The sequence below is a fragment of the Microplitis mediator genome, chromosome 11, assembly GCF_029852145.1.
Source record: "Microplitis mediator isolate UGA2020A chromosome 11, iyMicMedi2.1, whole genome shotgun sequence".
NCBI lineage: Eukaryota > Metazoa > Arthropoda > Insecta > Hymenoptera > Braconidae > Microplitis > Microplitis mediator.
The window spans coordinates 14,533,435-14,556,055 of NC_079979.1; the positions used below are offsets into that span (position 1 = coordinate 14,533,435).

The 22,621-nt window shown below is 29.9% G+C and overlaps 1 protein-coding gene and 1 long non-coding RNA gene across 3 annotated transcripts in view; one reads left to right on the forward strand and one right to left on the reverse strand.

The window, feature by feature from the left end:
• The window catches only part of LOC130678028 (nucleolysin TIAR), a 206,770-nt gene that overhangs the window by 17,078 nt on the left and 167,071 nt on the right, over positions 1-22,621 (forward strand). The gene's annotated exons all lie outside the window — the stretch shown is intronic.
• The window catches only part of LOC130678040 (uncharacterized), a 181,556-nt gene continuing 174,185 nt past the window's right edge, over positions 15,251-22,621 (reverse strand). Inside the window, exon 4 of the long non-coding RNA XR_008991744.1 lies at positions 15,251-16,499. This is a non-coding gene — a long non-coding RNA (uncharacterized LOC130678040). The remainder of the gene's footprint in view (positions 16,500-22,621) is intronic.

Below are 22,621 nucleotides of genomic sequence, written 5' to 3' on the forward strand. Positions count from 1 at the left end.
CTTAAGTACCCCGTTTTGCCCCTCCCTCCCCTATGGATAAAAAATTGTTTTTCTTCCCATTTTCGCATAGGTATATTTTCCAATTTTGACATAGGAAATTACACGATGTTAAAATAATAATTATTCTTGTTACATATAGTAAAAATCTCTTTGCTCACATAGGAAAATTATTTTATTGGTGACATCGTAAAAATAACCATGCACGGAAAAAAATAACTAAGTGGTGCAACATGAACCAGTCTAGGTGGGCCACCATGAAGAATCATGTTGGAGCAACAAAATGAAAAAATCATGTTGGGGGAACCTAAAAAATCTTGATGCGGTAACATGAAAAAATCATGTTGTAGTAACTTTACATGATTGTTTCATGTTGGTGCAACATGACTCACATGTTAGCGTAACATAACAAATCATGTTGCCCTAACATAATATTTCATGATGACCCTTTCATGTTGCTTGGTTCATGTTGCACCACCTAGTTATTTTTTTCCATGTGTAGTACAGAAAAAGTTCTTATGTCATTATGAGGATTTTTACCATGTCAAAATCGGAATTATACTTGATATGTACATGAAAGTCTAAAAGTAATCATTTTATTTGCTTAGGAATTTTCCCTGAGTCACATAGGACAAATTCCTATAACAACATAGGAATTATAACTTTTTCATAGAGATTATTCCTATGCTATTATAGGAATTTTTTAAATGTTAACGTAGAGATTTTTTCTATGTTAACATACTAATAATCCTCATGTTAAAAAAAATCACCTATATTTTGTGGGTATTTTTTCTCTAGTACAAAAGAATTTTTTTCTATGTTAACAAAGGAATTTTTAGTATGCCAACAAAGGAATTTTCTTTATGTGAATGTAAGAAAAATAGCCATTTTTTCGGTGTGCTCTCGTTTAAACATTTATTACTTTTTCACTTATGTTAAATCGTAAAAAAAAAGATTTGGAAAACGGTTGACTGTGCGGGTCAGCCCTAAAACTTCCTGCTGTTTTCAACCTCAAATATCTCGAAAATATTATTGTGAAAATATTTTAGAGTAATTCGAGGTTGAAATAAGTAGGAATCTTTTTGGCTGACCCGTAGGGTCAACCGTTTTCCAGTTTTTTTTAACAAAAATCCGTAAGAGAACAATAACTTCCCGAATTTTTTGAAAATCGTCGATTTTCATAGCGGGAACTTAAAAATACTGTTACTGAAAAATGTATGTCTTGAGACGAGAATGTATATTCTCGATAATTACAAAAAATACATATATTCTCATTTTAAGACTTAATCGACATAATACAAAGAATTATTGTTTTATTTAAATTAATTCACTCGTGGATTTATCTAGAGTTTTGAAACAAAGTATTAATTTTATCTCTCAAGAAATTCTTCTAGTGTTAAATATGAGATTTATTAAAAACTTCTCATCTAAATTAGGGGTGTGCGAATCTTGTTCGAATCGAACCAAGTCGAATAGTTAGATTCGATTCGATATTCGAGTCGAACATCGAATAGTTCGAAAGATTCGAATAGTTCGAAAGATTTGAATAGTTCGAAAGATTCGAATAGTTCGAAGGATTCGAAGAGTTCGAATAGTTCGAAAGGTTCGAATAGTTCGAGAGGTTCGAATAATTCGAAAGATTCGAATAGTTCAAAAGATTTAAATAGTTTCGAAACTTTACCGAATAGGGGAGCCTGGGGCATGAATGCCCCCTTCATGCGGGGTAAACGGGACCACTTGAAAAAAATTTTTTTTTTCATTTTCCGTTAAGTTAATTTTTTTTTAGTGGTCCGTTTTACCCTACATATCACATATTGGCCTAAAATATGATAAAAACATTACAGAGGTCATAACTTAATAAAATAAAAAAAAAATTTTTACCTAATTTTTGAGGGGGGCATTCGTGTCCCAGGCCCCCCTATTTACCGAAGATTCGGTAAAGTTTCGAAACTATTCGAACCTTTCAAACTATTCGAACCTTTCAAACTATTCGAACCTCTCGAACTATTCGAACCTTTCAAACTATTCGAACCTTTCGAACTATTCGAACCTCTCGAACCTCTCTAACTATTCGAACCTTTCGAACTATTCGAACCTCTCGAACTATTCGAACCTTTCGAACTATTCGAACCTTTCGAACTATTCGAACCTCTCGAACCTCTCTAACTATTCGAACCTTTCGAACTATTCGAACCTCTCGAACTATTCGAACCTTTCGAACTATTCGAACCTTTCGAACTATTCGAACATTTCGAATCTTCGAAGCGAATCTCGAATCGAATTGTTCGATTCGATTCGTCTCGAATAATTCGAAGTTTCGAGTCAAAAAAATCTGTTCTAAGAAATGGTTTCTTTTTTCTCTCAGTGTATTTTTTGAAAGACTCAACTAATTGACTAGATTTTCATTGCACTAGTTTTATATTCTCGTACAGAAAGAACTCTTTTAACATTAATATCAACATATTTTCGTATTTTCTTTCAAAATCAATAATGAATTTCAGAGTTAGTGTGTTAAAATTAATTATCAATATCCTTTTTATGAACGTTATTATAAATTATTTCTGTCAATAAATACGAATTTCTAATACTACACAGTAAAAAACGAATCGTCAAACTATAAAAAAAAAACGTGTATTAAAATTCTGAGTGTTGAATTTTTAACATTTTTGTGTGTCAATTTAACATACAGTATTCATCTTGTTTGAACTGTCGCAAGCGATTGATTTTTTAACACACAACAATATCATTTTATTCGAAAGTAACACTTTTTTTATGTTACTATTAAATCAACACACAAAATATGTTAAAAATAAGCTCGACCATCACAAAAGAATTCTTGGAAAATTTTTATTTTCAACGTATACGTATGTATTAACTTTCTATTAACACTCACAACATGTTGAAGTAACATATAAATAAGTGTAAAACGTTCGTTTTACACACGGTATGTGTTAATTTTTATGAATCCTTTTTACTGTGTAGCGATGAAAATTAAAATCCGTATAGAATTTATTAATTTTAATTGTTTCATTTTTTCAGTGACAAAATTCTTTGCTTAAACCACTCAAAAATTGAAATATATTTTTCATCAAATAACGGAACACACTATCATGCAAATATTTGGAAATTAAAAAAAAAGATTAAAATTCTTGTATAAATAAATTCCATCTCTTTTTGGTTAACTATGACTAAAACTAGATTAATGATAAAGATAGATGACAGATCTTAATCACAAGTCTGTCAAAAGTTATTCAAATAAGATAGAAGTGGATTTATGACAGATGTATATACGTCTTGTCAGACTTTAACATCATCTAAGTTTATATATTCAGTTAATATATTCTATACTTCATACAAAGTTTAAGTAAGATTTTTAGTTACAAACTGTCATTTATCAATCTCAAATAGTTTTCGTTGACACAACTCACCAGCTCACAAGCTTACCAATATTACACTATTCACTTTTTTGTATCGCTAATTATTTTCACCGCAAAGTTTTCATAATCCAGCTTAAACTTTTAGTTACCATGAATAATAAAGTAAAGTACGTGTTATAATTTACGATAATGTAACAGAAGGTTTAAATGCGACGAGTAAAATCCAATGTGAATTAGGCAGAATATTATAGCAGAATTTTAGTTTTTCTCTAACACACACAAGAGACTACTGTTCGACTTATGCTAGAAATGGGTTCGCTTTGCTTTGGTTTGTTTTTTTTTTTTTCGTTTTTACTTCGTTCCCTCTCTTTTACTCTTTCAAAACTCTCTTGTTGTTTAAAATGTCTCGTGTACGTTTTCTCTTTGTCTGTTATGCCGTTTGCTTGGATCGTGCAAGCTAATCTGCCCCTCAGGAATAACTCGAAAAGCGAAACAAAAGCTTCGACCTTCTTGAGCACCCATCTTTTCCTTTTTTCACAATTTTTTTTTTCATCCTTTTTCTTTCTTTCATTTTATTTTACCTTTTTTTTCAACATTGCTTTCTACATCTAAAGTAACAACGAAGAAAACGCAAACCTAGCCACTACACAAGCGCATATCTTTTCTTTACAACTCTTGTTGCTATTTTTACTCATTGCAACTATTTTCTTTTCTTTATTTTCCTTTCATTTTATTTTTTATTCATCTATTTCTTGCTCACTCTAAAGCTCTCGATTTATTTTATTTTCCACTTGAGACTACCGTGTAATCGTTTCACATTGATTTGCCTTTTAGTTGATACTGTTACGCCATTTTATTTTCAAATTAAAACTTGCCTTAAAAAGATTCATTTGGGACAAATTTAAATAGTCAATTTTTATTGTTTTTTTTTTATTTTGAATTTTATTCCACAGAATGGAGTAAAATGGAATAAAATAAATAAAAGAGGATGAGATGATTTTAAATTGGTTACATAATATCTTCCTGTCTCTAGGCTTATTTCGACCATGTCCATGAGACGATCATACATTTATTTATGAAGTACCATGAATAAATGAATGCTAACTATCCGTACCGACATTGTTGCCATCGGCCTTGACTATGCTGTAAATAATCCGATCTAAATTTAAACTCATAATTCATTATTGTTTAAATATTTTTAAAATTATGTATATTTTTAGAAAATTTTTATTTACGTATAACAATTCACTTTTAGATCTTTCGAACCATTGAAACTTTTAAGTTTTACGTAAGTGAAATGTTAATTTTTACGAGACCCATTTTTGATAATTCAAGTAAATTTTTCTTTGTGAAAATATTTTCAATTTATTAACAAGAACAATATTTTACATACATAAATTTTTATTTAAAAATATAAAACAGAATTAATTGAGAGCTTTTAATATTTCAAAAATTCATTTTCAAAATTTTTTTTTGTCACACAGAATTTAAGAGTATCGTTATTTTAACGAACGACGTGGGCTCGAATTTGATCGTGATAAATTAAATTTATTTATACCGAATTTATTTGTGGTAGTGGAAAATAATGTTTGGTTACCATAAATTACAATATCGTGGGTACAATTACTATCGGCTGTAATGGTAAATCTTCCATTGTTGTCAGAACAAATTGACTTTGCTAGGAAAAAAATAAATTCTCTCTATAATCGTACTTGTATCAGTACATGTTAAAAAGGTGTAGTACAATTTATGACAATTAAAGATTCCGAGTCAAAAAAATAACTAAAATTTGAATTTTTTAATTTAATTTTAAGTCAACTAAGGTAAAGCCAAGTCAAATTTGACGTGTTTTTACGTAAATGGATACTGAGTTAGTCAATTTATCTAAAAGCAAGTCAAAATCAAATCTGTTATTCATTCATTTTTGACGTACTTTTGAATAAGTTGACTTATTTAGTATCCATTTAAGTCAAAGAAGTTGGATTTGACTTGGTTTTGGCTCAATTAACTTGTATTTAAATCAAACAAGTTATTTTCTGACCCGGGATGCCTCAACAAGATTTTTTGAAACCTTGATCGAGGGCTAAAAATTTCGTCTTCTCAAAAATTCTAATTCGTTTCCAACAATAATTGTTTGTAAATTCTTCTTTATTGTATGAGTGTAACAAAGATACTTGCGGTTATTTCTCTAAGTATGAGAAAGAAGATGCTCTCTAAAAGAGATGTGGTGAAAATGAGTAAATATTCACTATTTGCTAGTTAATTTCAGTAATGCACTTTTAGAGAGTGAGTGCTGTTTTACCTTGAGAGTGGGTTATATAAATCATCATCTAAAGGTATTAAAACCATCCAGCTCGAAGAAATTAGTCTCGTTTGAAGTGTTATGGTGTCATAGTAAAGCCGGGCAATGTTGGCCACCTGCAGAAATTAAAATAAATACGTGCAAAAAATTACTATGGCTATCGTAAAATTGAGAAAAATTGTATCGCAAATTACTGTAACCATAAAATTGAAAATTTTATTATAATCATAGTAATTTTTGCATGTGTATACTTTAATTTCTGTTGAGTGACCAACATGGTCCGGCTTTACTATAACATCATAGAATTTCAAACAAAAATAATTTCTCGACGTATACAAAAAGAAAGTAGAAATTCCTATTTTTTATTAGAATTTTTTCTATATCATCATAAAAATGATTCCTATGCTGATATATACCAGTTTTTCTGATACTGTATATGGTAATTTTTCATGTTAACATCGAAAAAATAACTGTTGACTTAAAAGATTCTTCTACATGCTTACATTAAAAAAGTTACTGTGTTCGCAAATTTTGTCAAAAGTGTTCGCAAGATTTTCGTTCAATATTTCTTAATGACAAATAAATATATTCGACGTATATATAGCAGTTGATTCCAATATTATAGTTATTTGCCTCAAATAAATAAATTGTTTTCCGCAAGTAAACCTTTCATTGGTGGCAAAGAAGCCAATTTGTAACAAATAAATGAACCTCCCGGGAAAAAAAATTTAGATCTATCCAGATCAAATTAGATCTGATGTTTCAGATCTGAACAGATCTGCATTTTGGCCAGATCTGTTTAGATCAAATTAGATCTACTCTGATCAGAATAGATCTGCTTGGATCTGTAAACAGATCAAGGTAAATAAAAATGACTCTTAGATCTGCTCAGATCAAATTTGATCTAATTCGCTAGATCTAAATCGATCTGTTTTTTTTATCTCTATCCTAATAAAAATTGACATGTTTGATTAAAAATATATTAAATATATCACAATAATAAAAAATATATAGGATTGAAGCCATTTATTTCAATTACAATAGACTTTTTAGAATTATCAAAATTTAGGTGAATGTATCAAAATTCAGCTAGTTAATCTTATAATTATAATATAATGTGAAGAAATATTTCTTTATAATCTGTACAAATCTAATCTGATCAGAGCAGATTTGAACTTTTTTTTCCGAGAAAAAGTTATATCAGCTCAGATCTGGTTTCATCCGTACAGATCCAACTAGACCTATTTATATTTACTTCATAAATTGATCGTTTAATCAATGTTGATCTATTTTGATCTGGCTAGATCTAGGTTGATCTAACTTGATCTAGGTTGATCTGACTTGATTAGATTTGATCAGGGTAGATCTGGACTATTTTTCGCCAAAAAAAAAATGCCATATCTGATCAGATCTAGTTTGATCTGAACAGATCAAATCAGATCTACTCTGATCTGGGTTCAGTATAAATTATGATCAAATTTGATCTGAGCTGATCTAATTTGATCAGAACAGATTTAAATTTTTTTTGCCGGGCTTTGTTGCGACTAAATATACATTTGACAAATATCGAATTCTTAGCAATTAAATATATCAAATATTTACATTAGCTATTCTGATTTATTTATTTACCTATGAAAATTCTCTACCCATTTATGTGTATTGAAATAATTACTTAAAAACTGAACTTCTATGAGTTCGAAGTAGTTGTAATTTTATAAAATATGTAAGATTATTATGAATATTCTTAGATCTTATATATTTAAAACTACATGTTATTTATTTACCAGATATAATTGATTTTTGTACATAAAAAAAAATCATTTATTTGACTCAATTAAAGTCCTTGAAAATACTATATATTTGTCAAGAATAAATATTTATTTGCGCATATACAAATATACGATTTATTTGGCATGAACAGTTTTTTTTCAGTGAGGAAAAAATATCATGTCAATACAGGACTTATTCCCGTTGGAATTACTAATATAGGACACATCACTACAGTTTTTCTCCGTTCAAGTATAAAATTCAATTGAGGAAAGCCTTATTGATGAAGATATAATAAACAAAGTATTAAAGCTGCCACTAGTAGATATCTTGATCAAGTTTAGGGAGTCTTGAGCACGTCAAGCGAAATACAGAAACATACTATATATATATAGATATACTTTTATTATAGATCCTTACTAAAATTACTACTACGGTGAGTCACTACGGAAGGAAAAAAAAATTTTGGAAAAGGTTGTCGAAAGGTTTTGAATAACGTGATGGTAAAAATTGTGGAGTTAAAAGTAATTAATTTGACCCTGTCATGTCTTTACGTGTCGAAGTGAGTTTATGAAAACTTTATTGTTACAAATATTGAACAATTTAGCCTCAGTCAAGTAAATTTTAAATCTCGGAAAAGCTAATCAAAAGTTTTGGAATCAATTTGGTCGTAAAAATTGTAAGGTTAGATTAAGGTACAGTACAATTTGGTTATAAGTGATGTTTCTGTCTATACTCTCCTGGGTCAAAATATCTATGTTTCAATCAATTCTCATCGAACCCAAGTAAACCTCAATCAAGCCTCGCTGAGCTAAAAAAGCATTTTGAGCCTCAAATAATGCTCAAAGAGCCTCAAATAATATTAATCGAATTTAAATTACATAGTCGAGACTAGGTTCATTTGAGGCTCATTGAGGCTTTTTGAACATCATGTGAGGCTCAAAATGTTTTTTTTTACTCAGAGTGAGGCTAAATCGAGGCTTACTTGGGTTCGATGAGGCTAGATATTTCGACCCGGGCTTACTCATGCAAAAATTACAATCGGTTTAGTAATTTCTGTAAATCAAATGAATAGCGAAGTATTAAGTATTATACAGCAACTAAAAATTACGGTTTGTAATTTATCCAAAGCAAATTGATAAAATTGAAAATTGGTAGGGATAGTGTATACAAATATGTATAATAAATTCAGAGACGTTCGTTCAAAAGAAATATCGAACTGACAGACTGAGAACCGGACTTGCCCGCGGAAGATCTGGGTTCGAATCTCAATCAAATCAAGTGAGTTTTAAATATAAAAATTGACACCAACAAAATGTATATGCCATTAATAATATTAATAATAATAATAATAATAATAATAATAATAATAATAATAATAATAATAATAATAATAGTAACAGTAATAGTAATAATAATAACAATAATAATAGTAAGCTGAGGAAATAGCAAAAATTAAATTTTATTTAATTTCATTTTAATATAGTAAAATTTACTAAACTGGATGGTAAAATTTATTACATTGAATTATTGGATACTAAATTTCACCAAACATATAGCCAAGTTTATTAATGTAGTTTATATTTAATGGCATACTTAAACAATAAAAATTACTACATATAAATTATAATTAAATTCTCAAGATGGTCAAAATTACACAATTTCAATGGCGTTTTAACTTTACAATATGATTTTAGTAATTTTAACCAATATTTTTTAGTAAAGTTCCCTTTATTTTTTTCTTCGTGTGCCCATGGGCAATAACACATACTATAGGTAGCACGACAACTACCTTAAAAGATTTAACCTTGCCTGTGTCGAAAAGTCGAATTATGTTTCAGGAAAGCTGTATTGATTAGTTTTGTTACAGTAACGAAGTGATTTTTAAAAAGAACCATTTGTTATTCCACCATACTGATGTTACATGATTTTTCGGATGTTTTGTTGTCACAATAAAGTCATTGTTACCACAATGAGATACTTGTTCTTTATATGTTGACAAAAACATTTTTTGTCACAACGTGTTTTACGTTGTAGTAACGAAAGATATTCTCTATATAATTTGCATTAAATAAATAAAAAAGTTGATGTTTACTTTAAGTAATGAGTTTTATTTAATTATCAAAATTAGTACCTCAATAATTAAATCTTTATCATAATTATGCTTAATTATAATAAAAAGATGTTATGTATTTAAGTGAAAGTCGAGAATGCAAAGGTCTAATGTTCGAATCTGAGACTCCACAAATTAAAGGCGAGTTCATAATAAGGAGATCGAATTTACCGGCGAATTTTTTTTTTATTTAAAAAAAGTTAGAATTTATAGGTTATTTGAAGTTTATTTAATAAAATAATCTTCCGATGAAGTTGCGTTTGAAGTTCCAAGACAAGTAATTAGAATTTTTTTTTAATTTACAAAAGTTACAAAAAGTAAATATTGCAAAGTTTAAATTAAATAAATTATTTGAATTACCACCGTCCATCTTACGGCATCAAATAAATTAAAATTATTTAACGTATTGGGTCTTCAATTTAAAATTGAAAAAGGCAGGAAGCAATCGATGATCGATGATTTCGAGTTGGATTCGAACCCAAGCTCTCAAAGACCGATACCTTTAAGGTGCATAAGAGTACCCTACCTGGTACCTCATGACCTGGATGAACCCTAAATCACCACCGTCCATCTTACGGCATCAAATAAATTATTTAACTTATTGGATCTTCAATTTACAAAAGTTACAAAAAGTAAATATTGCAAAGTTTAAATTAAACAAATTTTACTTAATTATTAATTAATTTTGAAAGGCTTTCATAAATTTTATACATGTGGTCTACTTAAGATTAATTAAATATGTTAAGCTAAAAATAAATATTCAGATAGACATTGTGCTTAAATAATCAAATGTAAATTAAATTAGCCATCTTCATTTTAATGGTAAAGTAAACATTTGAATTTTAATTTAATAAAATTAAGTAAACTAATATAATCTCTAAACATGAATTAGTGAAATAAGTTAATATTCACTAATTCATGTTGAGAGAGTTAATAAGGGGACGTTCATAAAATACATCACGAAAAATTTTACCTTTTCAGACCCCCCTCCTCTCTTTATCACGTTATGTCACATTTTTTACGACCCTCCCTATTAATATTGCGTCCCGAATTATAGACCCCCTCTTCCGTACATGATATGCAGCAATTAATAGTACACAAATGTCTATATTTTGAAATATTTATTATTTGGAATAATAAAACTTTAATAACTTCTTTTGATATTGGATATACAAGGGAACTGATTATGACAGACCGCAAAGCTAGCGCTGACGTCGGAAAACAAATAACAAAAAACCCAAACATAAGTAAATATAACAAATTATTGAGCTATTATGACGGAAATATGTACGTACACTGATAGAAGGATTTAATACTGAGTACTAAATGGATTTAGTAACAAAATTTTTAGTCACTTATTTGGGAGAACAAAATATTTTGTGCCCATCAATATAATTTATTATAATTTAATAAATCATTTTGTTGTCTCAATTAAATCTTATTATGGTAAAATAAATATTTGTTTCCACCAACTAAATATTTGGTAATCAGTACTAAATATTTTTTTGGTAAGTTTTGTCGGTAGATGGCTTGTTTGGGATTGAAAACTACGTATGTATTTGTGGGAAATATGAGTGTAGCGTATGTGTGTGAATATAACACCGCTTTAACAGTATAGTGCGTTTTGTCTTAATCGGAGTTATATTAGTGTTGTGATTTCCAAATCAATTTAGTGATTTTAAAAACATTAATTTTCAATTGATTTCAACTGAATTATTTTAAATTATGGAGGAGCTCTTAAAATCTTTATTTTTAACATATAGTATTTTTAATATATAGACAAAATAAAAATATGTCAAACCGTCACAAACTCATTTACTACTAAATGGCTTATATTTTATTTCTCATCGGAGTTTAATTTAAAATTTTTAACTTATTTATATTAAAATTATGTGTGTTATTTGTATAATTAAAACTTATTTAACTAAAAATTTGTTATTTATCTTAAATAAAAAATTACAATAAAATGAGTTTATTTTCTTTATAATACTGTATATTTTTACTTAAAATTATTTATTATTATCATTTTAATTTATTTTAAGTGGAACAATTAGGTTATGCGCTAAAATAAGTTAAAAGAATTAGTTATTTAATCCTAATAAATGATTTATTGTGCCCCAATAAATCATTTCTTAAATACTACTAAATATTTATTTGGTGGAAATAAATGAGCTTTACTAAATGATTTGGTACCTGTAACCAAATATTTAGTATTGCAAGGTTCGTTACTAAATCATTTAGTAAATACAACCAAATTTTATTAAATACAACTAAATCCTTCTATCAGTGTAGAAATATTTATATATTTACAAATATGAAACGAATCATTTCGGCTGGTTAATTTCAAAACACAGTAAAGGACAAATTTTTCAAAATAGATTTTTTAGTCATTGTGAAAAAAGTTTACTACCATTTGATAAAATGATTTATTAACATTTGATAAACTATATGTACCAAATATTCGACTTTATTTATTAAATATTAGTCTAAAAATATTAAATATTGATTTTTTACATCGACTAAACAATTCTAAATTCATATTGACATTTAATAGGCCGCTGATCAATATTTAGTATAAGTTTATTAATATTTGATATACTTGTATTAATTATTGATGTGAGATTCGTACAGTTTTCAGACGTCGTATCTTCTAACCTAACATACTGACTGGTAGACGTGTTTCAGTTAATAAATTATTTTCATGCTTGTTCAAATAATAATTAAAGATAAAAAACAAAGTGATATGAAAGAATTATTAAGAAAATGGGACTTGCAAAAATTATTTATAATTTTGATATTTGTTAATATTTGATAAACTGTTTATCAATATTTCATAAACACGTTTATCAATATTTAAAAAACGATTTATTAATATTTGATATCGGTTTAACTTGGAAACAGTCTAAGTAAACCGTTTACTGAATATTGATAAATTTTATTAATATTTAATGAATTGTTCTCTCAGTACATTTTTAGTTCGAGTCTTGTGAACATGATTCGATACATATTTCAAAACTTGAGTTTTTGTCAGTTACTGTGTTTTGAAATTGGGCAACCAATTTTCTATCGTAACAAAAAAATCAAATTAAAAAAAACCGAGAGAAAAATTTTCAAAATTATTTGATGAGCTGCGAACGTCACGTTTACTCAGACCCCCCAACCCCCTTGTTGCAGTAAGCGACTCCCCCCCCCCCCCCTTAAATAGAAATGGATTTTATGAACGGCTCCATTAAAATGATTATTCAAATTTTTAATTGTATAAAAAAAAAAAAATTTTGTTAAACTAGTTGAATGAGCATAATTTATTGTATGTAGAAATTCGGTTTGAAAAAGCTCGATCGTTTTATAAAAATAACAAGAAATGTATCCGAAGCTTATCCGTCCATTAAACTTCTTTCACATGCAATTGCCAGAATAGAAAAGCAGTGTGTACACCTATGGCATTCGCATCCTCGCATATATCCGATTATATTTCTTTTTCCATTCTTATTTCGCTTACACTTCTCTGGCTTTTTTTCCTTAACGTATTTTTTACCTTCTCCCTATTCTCAGTTTTCTTTTTTTACAGGGAACAATATCCCTTTATCACTAGTACTTTTACTGGAAAGCTCTCTTCATTCCCTCTCTTCTTATTTTTTTTAGTATCCTATTTTTTTTCGTCTCGTCTTTTCCGATCCTGTGTTGTAGCTGAGCCCCGTATTCCCTTTAAAGTGGAACTTTCCACCTTTCTTACGTTTCCTTCTTTATTTATATAGCTACAGAAGTATGGCTATTATTTTCCTAACTTTTTTGCTTGAAGTATAAAAACAAAAAAAAATAGAATGCGAGTATTTACATTTTTTATCGTGCCGGATATTGTGATTTAACTTTTGTCCAGATAAAGTCCAGCTTTTTCAATACTTTGATTATTTATAACTTAATTATTTAAAATATTTTTCCATTAATTATTTTTGTCTAAATCACAAAAATTTAAAAAAGCTTTGACTTAAACCAAAAATTTAAAGCCCAAAGTCTATACTTTGAACATTTTTTGGGAAATTGAATGTCAGATGATATCTTACAATATTACAGGGTGATAAATTGAAAGCTAAGAAATTTTTAAATTATATTTTTCAAAGTAATTTTCAAAAGATCAAATTACAGTTACATTCCAATTAGATACATTTTGAAGTTTAAAGATTTAAACTTTTAAATTAAATTTTTTTGAATTTCGCACAACTTTTTTTTTTTTCTTCATATTGTAAAATTCTTTTCATTTCCATCCGTAATTTTTTTCCAGCGATCATATTTTAATAATTGACATTTATTAAAACTGAATTCAAAATTTTTATTATTACTACTAATCATAAAACTAAAAAAATATTTGAATAAATAATAAAGTTTTTACCACAATTTCACAATAATCACAACGGACAATTTCATTTAAATTACCAAAAAAAAAAAAAATTATCCGCTGAAAAATTAAATTGGATAAATTTAGCGCAATTTATATTTATGTTCAAGTAAATCATCCGTAAATAATGAGAACAAAAAAGAAGATAAACAAAAAATGTCCATCTTTTATTTTTTTTACAAGTGATGTCTGTATGAATGTTTATTTAGATTTTATTACTCACACGAAATATTTCACACAATCACAAACAGTGTAGATAAAGTGGGATTACGGTTGGCAGGTACTGTACAATACCATCATTACTTCAGCTTACTCGCGTGATAGGCGCATGGCGCATATACGTCCGCAATCGCGTCAACTCTCCTCGTTTTTTTCTAATATATATATTTTTTTTTTTTCGTTGTTATTATTATTATTATTATTATTATTTCGTCTCTGTAAGTCTCATTCTCTCCTGCTCGTACTCCAGCTCCAGTTCCAGTTCCAGCTCTAGTTTCATTTTCAACTCTAGCTCTTGCACTTGTATGAATCCAGCATCACCATCACCATCACCATCACCATCAACAGCAGCAGCAGTAGCAGGACCACCACCATCACACCATCACCACCCTCTTACACCCTTCGCGCCTGCTGTGCGTCCCCCTCCCCGTCCGCAGTATTCGAGCGCTATGGCGAATTATTTGCTCCGGCGGAGCATGAATTCCAACCGTAATTACATTTCGCTTGATATTCAATTAGAATTATCGGTCCGCCTCGGTTCGTTCAGACAAGATAAAAATTTTTAGTTTCAAAGGGGATCATCATCGAGGACATTTCCAGGTGAAGTACTATCAAAGTGGAGAGAAATAAACGCCCATTGAGTTTTTACACTGGAAAAGAATACAATTGTACACATCATTGTCTGCTGACTGATACTCCTGCTACTGCTGCCACTGCTGTTGCAGAATGAACAAGAAACTGTTGTTGTTGTTTCTGTGCTTTTTTTTTTATTTTGCCCTGTGTTGTTAAATCGCTTGACATTTTACAGACGATGGTATTTTTACTTTGCTTTCTTTCAAGTTCAACTAACGACCGTTGGAACAAAAGGTAACATTTACGTATTTTATACAAACAAACAGCCAGTTTATCACTGTTTCTAATTTGACATCAGAAATAAAATTAAAAAACACAAATTACAACTCTGCTTTTTATTTAGTCGTGGAAAAATGTTATTTACTAGCTCGTATACTTTTAAATAATTAAAATTTTTTATTATAAAGAAATAAAAATTTAGTAAACATAAATTTGAGTGAGTTTTCAATTTTAGCTACAATTGTACTAGATAAATTTAAATATTTTTCGGCAAAAAAAAAAATTTTTTTTTGTTTTAAAGAATTTGTGATTGAAAAAATTTTTATCGTTGAAATCAAAAAAATATGTAGATACATAGAAAGTTTTTTGTCAACTGACGTTGACAATTTTTATAAAAAATTGTTTTTTGTCATATCAACCGCGAAAGTTGGATTTTCAAGCAACGTGCAGAGGGCGCAAAACTATACGATTTCTGGCAATCTATAGTTTGGTTAACTTTTCTCGAACTTGTATCGAAAAGTAACTTCTCTATCTCTCTCTCTCTATCTGTCTCTACATTCCTACGCGACTTAAAACATTTTTGACTGTTACTCTCTCAAATTCAACTTCCGCCGTTGATATGACAAAAAATTTTGTTCGATACTTTATGCTCAAAGGTAGGAACCCTGACAAACTTGAAGTGGAGGCACGCGTTTGAGGCTATGGATGCATTCTCATCAAAACCTCGTACTATATCCGGTCTTGATAAGAAAGCGCCCATAGCCTCAAACTTGTGACGTCACTTCTAGCCGTCAGAATCCCTACCGTTCCGCATTCGTATCGAAAATAACTATTTTTTATAACTCCTGCGTTTAAAGTTCAACATTCGAGCGTCGTGTGTTGCGAGTAAAATATATCGGTCTTTCTCTCGATAATTGACGAGACTATTGAACGATATCGAAAAATGAGCTGTTTCACTATTCAGCATGATTTTACAATGCTGAAATATAATTTGCTATAAGAATTATATACAAATCAAGGAGCGAGCGTCGTTCACGCTAGACAGAAAGAGATAGAGAAAATCATCTCTCTGTATACTCGCTTCACTCGTGCGAGAAAGACGTATGTACTTGTTCTCGTTGAGGATGCGTCATAACCCAAGACTTGTGTCGCCAAAACAAACATACCGCGAACCCTCGTTTCAATCCTATGTATCGAAAATAGCTATTTTAAAATTTTTTTTTTATAATATAATTTATATTAAGCTTGAACTAGGAAAAACTTGAATGGTATCAACTTCACCGTAAAAAATTTACGGAGTGAATGCAAATTAAATCCGGAGTGAGTGTGGTGTGGATGACTGTTATTCTCTTGAAGTGAAATTCACACAGAACAGAAGTTTATTTTAATTCCAAAACTCCGAATCGTAGTGAATGCGAATTGAAATAAAATCCAGATCACTTTGAAATGACTCCTCTGAAAAAACAACGGCTTAAACTCCTGAAAAAAAAAATATAATTTTTATTAAAGCAAATAAATTTATTAAACAATAAATCTTAATATTTTTTTGATTGTAAAAAAATGAATGACAATTGAAGAGCAAATTGGGGGAGACACTAGCATATTTTAAGAGCACCTTCAACGGCATATTGTAATGCACGAAGAAGTTAGCGAATAAATCGAAGAAGCGGTGAGAGTAAAATTAGATAACAACCCCCTTGGATGGTACTACCAGAAGCCCAAGGAGAAGAAGTAAAAGAAGAATGAGAAGAAGAAGAAGAAGAAGAAGTAGCTTTATGGAAAAGAGTTTCACTAAAACTTTTAAGGGCCATACCCTCACAATATATCTCCCATCATCATATCCGAATCTTCCTTGGCACTTGAACTTTGTGTACGTGTATGTGTTTTGTTCGTGTATGCGCTACCTTCGGCGTCTTATTTTCAGATGGGTACACTTGACTACTTTGACTATAATCTAGACTACGTTATCATCAAAAGCTCTAACTTACGACTGCATGTCTCGGAAGTTACTACTTATCTCATGTTAACTCTTATATAACATCTCTTAACACGTGTTATGTAGTTGACACTAAATAATTACCTACATAATAATAGTAATAGTATTAGTAATAATAATAATAATTATTATTATTATTATTTTGAAGAAAAAAAAGTTAATATCACCTCGTTTATTTAAATTATATCGTGTAGGTTTTTTCGCAGGAAAAAGATAATTCGCAAGATTGATGGTACTTAGAAAAAAAAAAAAAAAAAAAAAAGTGAAAAAGTAGCTACGACGCAACAACGAAAAAACTTGCACGGAAAATTTTAAATTTAATTAAAAGAGAAATGAAACTCAGACACTTGAATAGTGAATAAACGCTAAACTTTTTTATATCTCCTGTATATCTACTACACTGCAATACATTTCCCAGTACTACTAATCTAATTATTATATTTTTTTTATTCTTATTTAATAATTAACTATTATACTTATGGTAATCACGTTTTTTAGTTCAGATTTCACAAAAACATGATATTTTATCTTACTAATACAGTCATACAATTTTTAGAGTACTGTCAATTAAATGAGTTATTTTTTAAAATCTCATTACAAAGGTTGGGAATAATAGGACACTTGGAAAGTTGGTGAAAATTTTTTTATACAATAATCCTTGATCTTTATTTATTATTACAATTTCTGATAACACTTTGAGATGCCCGGGATTTATTTAAGAAAAAAATAAATTGGAAAAATAAAAAGTATATAACACACCAATGAAGGAAAGTCGGGTATGCCAACACGCAAATTGGGACGTCCTATCTTTCTCTGGAGTGTGCATACTACACATTTAGAAATTTTGTGTTAAATTCAACACATTGCGTTTGTGTTGGTCTTCAACACAAATTTTATAATGAAGAAAAGTGCGGGAGTGTTTAGCTAAACAACACGAAACGTTGTGTTAATTTTAGAATAACGCAAAAAATGTGTGACATTCCAGATTTTCCAATCATTTAACATAAAAAATCAGTTAAAGTAAAATAACAAAAAGTTTGTGTTGAGTTAACAAATTTTTGTGTTGAAAATCAACACAAAAAATTGAACCAAATAATAGTTTAACACAAATACACAAAATTTCTAACGTATATTTTTCACCAGATCTGCACCTGAAAGTTTAAATTTTTGCCTATTTGTGGGAAAAATGGCGCATGCATTAATTTTCCTGTAAAAAAATATCATTTTTCTATAGACTTTTAGTATGAATAATATAAACTTAATAATAAATAAAAATAACAATGCAAGTTACTCCAATAAATAATTTGAATAATATAAACAATAAATTATAAATTATAATGATCTTTGAGTTAGGTAATAATAGTAATATACTATGTAATATAAATTAACTTTTATCAAGAGTAATGTATGTACATAGTTTTCGACCTTTCACTCTTGAATAAATATGTGGGAAATTATGTCTTCCTGACTTAGTATATTTATGTATATCCACTTTTCTATTATTATCTATCTGAATAAAATATAAAATAGCCATAATTCCTTTTTCTTTACAACGAAAAAAAAAGAAAACGGCATTATTAAACATTAAAAAATAATAACTTTACAGAATTATTAGCACGTAATTTTTTTTCCACAGCAATTACCTAACAATCACCGGAACTAGTAAATTACACGTGTCCATTTATAAATAAAAAGCAAAAGCAAAAGCATTATTCGATGTGAAAGGATTAAATTTTTATTTTTTAACTTTTTTTACATTTAGCTCTCAATTTGCACTTGTAGCTATTAATGTTGCTTTTTTTGTTCATCAGCGCTCTCTCATTTCATTCATTCAAATTCAAAAGGGGTACAAAATTTACTGTAAAATATGACCCTAAAATTAACCAATTCCTTAATTACTTGGCCCGTATTTTCTCGGCTTTCTCTCACCCTTTACCCCTGACTCTACCTCACACTCTTCACCCTTTTCACTCTTTCCTGGGTTTGGCGAAAGCTCCTGGTACTACACTAGTATACTACACTAGTACACTCGCTGATACTTTCCCCTTCATTTTTCCCACTGAGCATTTGGCATCACAAGCTAAATCGGATCCTAAAGCGAGGCTTTAACCCTTTCTCACCATTTTACACCCGGCAAACCCAATCTGCTCCTCATTAACACCTACACGTTCGCTTACAGTTATAATTAATTTCTTAAAATATCATCAATCTTTTTTATTTATTTCAATTCAGTTTAATTTATTATTAAAAAAATAAAAATAGAAAATTGACTTCTCGGCCAATTGACGATGCAAGTTACGGTCATAAATAAATACAAAAGTAAAATAAAAAAATAAAAAATACTAGCAAGACAGGATGACTAGCAATAACCGCCTACTGGGAGATAAGAACTGCACGGTGTAGAAAAGCGTATAGCATTTCATCCCCAGGGATATCAGAAGAGAGTGGTCTCTCTTCCCTCTGGTGCTTTAGTCAACCCCAACGCCGGACTAGACCTGAATATCTTAAACGGGAAAGAAGCGTTTTTAAGCTAAAAAAACTTTATGGTCGAACCCTTGAAATCCTACGGCCAACTTGCCTGACAAAGAATTCATGGATTTTTATTTTTTCATTTTTTTTATTGTACATCCCCTATAAATTCATGGACTTTAAACTCTACTCAAAAAGTCTAATTAACTTGCGACTAATTCACTTTATTCTTCTACCAAATTCCTGAAACTCGGAAAAAAAATTTTCAATTGTTTCTTAGCTCTTTAGTTTTATTGATCCAATTAAAAAAATATATACATATATAAATTTATTTATTTTTTTTTTACGTGCGTTATGTAGAATATTTCTTGATTTTTCAATACTAAATAAATATAGACGTCAAGAGACTCAATCATACTAAAATCCACGAGTACATTGTCAATCAGACTCCTTGTACAAATACCCGCGACCTGAGTACAGAGACGAGTTTAAAGAGTAAGAGAATGAAGAGCTACAGAAATAAAAAAAAAGAACGTAAAATAAAAATAAAAAAAAAAGGAAGAATGAAAAAATAAAATAAAATTGTAAAACAGTCTCTTTCTCATTGATATTCATCCGGTGTGACGCTACTACACGATTGGTTAACTACTCTAGCCTTCTCTTTGTCTATCCCCGTTTACCTTCGTCCATTTTACGTATGGCTCTGTGTACTCGAGCTTCCACATGTAAATTTATATTCATTACACACATGCACGGATATACATTCTCTTGAATCTTTTTTTCAGCCCCGCTCTCGCTCTCTGGATAATACATCGATTCCCAGCTTGAGTTCTCATTTACGACAGAGCTTTACTTTCTCCCCGCGATCTTTCTCCATCTCCCTCCCTCTCCCTTTACCTCTCGCAACCCTGTTCATTCTCAACATCCCACACCCCTTTACTTTCGACAGATTCTTCCCTCCATCACCAGTCACTTTAAGTTTACTCTTCTTGATTAGGCCTTGAGAATATAAATCTTGTGCTCTGCCAGATAAAAGAAATTTACTAAAGACTATTGATAAAAAAAATTTTATTATCAAATTTGTTCATTCATCTATTTTAAAGTCTTCACGTATTTATTTTATTTTTTTTTATGATGAAAATTATTTTCTGTATAAAAAACAATTTTATACTGCTCATTTTACCCCATATTATTAAATTTTTAATTTATATTACACAAAGATGTCGAGGAAGTTTAAAAAATTAAAATATTAAGGCTACGAACAAATAAAAATATTTAAAAAATCTATGAATTAATGAAATGTGACGGTAAGAAAAATTTATTAGCCTAGACAAATGTAAAGGGCATATTTACAATTGATCAAAATGTTAAAAATAATATGAAGAATAAGAACTGAAGAAAATGTTAAAAGAAAATAGTTGGACAAGATTCGTAGAGAACAAGCTTACGGTTCGGCGAGCCGAATAAGCGGGGTGTCTGTGCGCGCAAAAGGGGACGTGCAGTAGACGTAGTTTATTCAAACGAGCCAAGGCAAGAAAGCTATTGAAATAAGTAGGGTCGAGTGGATGGGCTTGAAATGAGAGAGTGAGAGAGATAAAGTACACTGAGAAAAAAGAAACAAAGTAAAAAAAACAACGAGATAGAGAACGTGGGTTAAGGTTGTCTTCTTCTTCTTCTTCTTCTTCTTCTGCGTCTTTTTCTTCTTCTTCTTCTTCTTGTATTTCTTTTTATTTAAAAAACTTTTTTTTTCTTCCAGTTCATTGGTCGATCCTTGTTGCCCTTTTGCTCCTGTCATGATTTAATCCTGCGTTTTGCCTTCGTAATGGCAGATTCCATATCAGAATATGTGTAGGGAGGTTAGTGATTCGTTTTTGATCTCACCCTCTCGCTCTATATATTATATATACCAACGGTAAAGTAAAGTAAAAATTTATGAACATAACTGAACACTTGACTGGACAAATGTTCTTGTTTCCACGTTTTTTATAGTCCAATGAACGTATTTATAAACTATCTACCCATAAACTTATTCACTACGCTCGCGACTACTTTAATACACTCGATAACTCAAGTACCAGTTAACCTTTTGGAAATTTATCCACACTTCCATATTATTTTATTTTTATATTTTATCTTTAAGCATCATTCATTATACTTTTTACTACCTAATATTTTTAATAAAATTAATTACTTAAATTATAGGACGAGAGGGGCACTACACTGTAAAAAATCGAGAGTGAATTCAGAGTAATGACGGATTTTATTCCAATCCGCATTCACAACGGTTCGGAGTTTTAATATTAAAATGAACTCCCCTTTGGAGTAAATTTTACTCCGAGGGGATTAAATAAATAAACAGACATCTGCTTCACATTCACTCCGGATTTAATCCGCGTTCACTTCGAACATTTTTTACAGTGTACCGGCTATCTAAACAAGTAATTAATTTTTGTGGATTTTAATTACACATTTCACTTTCATATATTATGTACAAATAAGTTTTAGGACAGTTTTCAAAAAATTCAAGATTTATTAAAAAAGAAGTAAAACACAGTTATTCATCGAAGTAATCTCCATCGCATTGAATGACCTTCAGCCATCTCTCAGGTAATTCGCGGATGCCTTTCGCAAAGAAACTTTCGTCTTGTGAGGTGAGAAATTTAGCGACCCATTTTTCCACTTCTTCAAATGTTTTGAATCGCACGTCAGACAAATCGTTCTGCATTTTCCGGAATAAATGATAATCGGATGGGGCTAAGTCTGGTGAATACGCCGGGTGTGGTACAGGTTCCCATCCAAGCGCTAGTAACGTATCCTTGACCAGTTTACCCACATGAGGCCGCGCGTTGTCATGGAGCAGTTTTACTGGACGTTTTCCTTTACCAGAAAATGGACGTTTCTTCTCAATTTCTTGATTCACTTGCATCAATTGATGACAATAGCGATCGGCAGTAACTGTTTGACCAGGTTTGAGAAGTTCATAATACAGTACGCCTTTCATATCCCACCATATGCACAGCATGACTTTATTACAATGAACATTGCGCTTTGGCGTGGATGTTGTCGGCTCGCCGGGGTCAACCCAATGATATTTGCGTTTCGGATTATCAAAATAAATCCACTTTTCATCGCCAGT